Here is a 2,171-nt window from a genome sequence, read left to right as displayed (position 1 = left end):
GCTCTCACTGTCACTATGGGATAAGAAATTGAAAGGAGTCCCTTATTAATAGATGAGGGAAACCATGCACTGATGCAATTAGGGACCATGGAGACTGACATTAATTACACTGAACAAACAGCTTCAGCTAAGCCGTGGAGACTGACATTAATTACAGTCACTGAACAAACAACTTCAGTTAACCCCTTTCAATCCAGCACGTTTTGTCCCACAGTAAAGTAGAACATTTCCACGATCCGAATCAGATGTATGAGGTTTGCTGAGGGAAAGAATGGTGGAAATCGCGCGGGATCTGCCCAGAATCTTTCAATCCTCCTTGGATATGGGAGTGGGGCCAAAGGATTATAGGGATGCAAATGTTACAACCTGTTTAAAGCAGGAGAGATGATTAAACCCTGTAACTACAGGCCAGTCAGGCTAACGTCGGCGGTGGGGAAACTTCTAGAGGTCATAAAACCGGAGAAAATTATCTGTTACTTGGAAATAAACATGAATTAATAAGTGAGAACCAGCATGGATATGTTAACGGCGAAGTGTGTCTGACAAACTTGATTGAGTTCTTTGGTGAAGTAACTGAGAGGGTTGATGAGCTTAATGTGGTTGACGTTTTTGCATGACTTTAAAAATGCATTTGATAAAATGTCTTTGAATAAACTTGTTTGGACCAAAGGTGCAGTGGCAGTGCCGTTCTGACATTGGCTAAGGGGCAGAAAACAGAGAGTAGTGGTGAATGGATGTTGTTCAGGCAGCAGGGAAGTAAACAGTGGTGACCCCCAGGTGGCGCTATTCGGACCACTGATCATTTTGATCAATATGAAGCATAGTGTCTTACATAAATATATATATATATATATATAGAGAGAGAGAGAGAGAAATGGCATAATATGAACGTTTGCTAATGACACAAAACTAGGAAATGTAGCAAACACTGAGTGGGATAGGAGTAGGGTTCAGGAGGACATAGACAATCTGGTGAAATGAGCAAAGTGATGAAAGGTGTGCAGTGCTATTAAGTTGTACCTCCTCACCAATAACCTACTCATGGAGGCTCAATTTGGGTTCATCCAGCACCACCCGGCGCCAGACTTCATTACAGCCTTGGTCGAAACATGGACAAAGAGATGAATGCGAAAGCTGTGCTGAGAGTGCCTGCCCTCGACATCAAGGCAACATTTGACCAAGTCTGGCTTCAAGGAGCCCTCGTGAAATTGAAGTCATTGTGAATGAGGCGGAAAGCTCTCCATTGGCTGGAGTCAAACCTAGCAGAAAGTAAGATGGCTGTTTCATCTATAACCTTCCCTCATATGGTCAGAAATGGGGATGTTCACTTATGATTGCAGTTTTCACTTCCATTCACAACTCCTCAGATAATGAAGCAGTCAGTGCCCGCATGCAGCAAGACCTGGGCGATTTTCAGGCTTGGGCTGATAAGTGGCAAGTAGCACATGCACCACTTAAGTGCCAGGCAATGACGATCTCTAACAAGTGTCACCTACCGTGACATTCAATGGCATTACCTTCGCCAAATCCCCTACCATCATTATCCTGAGGGAGACCATTTACCAGAATTTTAACTGGACCGGGACCAGCCACAAAAAAAGTGTGGCTACAAGAGCAGGTCAGATCCAGTTCAGGACAACAACCATTCACCACTACTCTCCGACACCCCAAAGCATTTCCACCATCTACAATGCACAAGTCAGGAGTGTGATGGAATAAGTTCCACTTGTCTGGATAAGTGCAGCTCCAACAACACTCAATATGCTCGACATCATCCAATATAAAGCAGCCTGCTTGTTTGGCACCACATCCGCCAGCTTAAACGTTCACTCCCTCCACCGCTGGTGCACCGTGGCTGCAGTGTGTACCATCTACAAGATGCACTGCAGCAATTATTCGACAGCACCTCCCAAACCCGCGACCTCTACCATGTAGAAGGGCAAGGGCAGCAGGCGCATGGAAGGATCACCACCTCCAAGTTTCCTTCCAAATCACACACCTTCCTGGTTTGGAAGTATATCGCCGTTCCTTCATCGTCCCTGGGTCAAAATCCTGCAACTCCCTCCGTAACAGCACTGTGGGAGTAAAGTAGCCTCACGGGCTGCAGCAGTTCAAGAACGCGTCTCAAATCCAGCTTCTGGAGGGCAATTAGGAATGGGCAATATTTGCTG

The sequence above is a fragment of the Somniosus microcephalus genome, unplaced genomic scaffold (genome assembly GCF_052327205.1).
Source record: "Somniosus microcephalus isolate GS21.2 unplaced genomic scaffold, FLI_Smic_1.0 scaffold96, whole genome shotgun sequence".
In the NCBI taxonomy this organism is placed as follows: domain Eukaryota; kingdom Metazoa; phylum Chordata; class Chondrichthyes; order Squaliformes; family Somniosidae; genus Somniosus; species Somniosus microcephalus.
The sequence above is the reverse complement of the archived record's forward strand: the minus strand, read 5'-3'. Positions refer to the sequence as shown.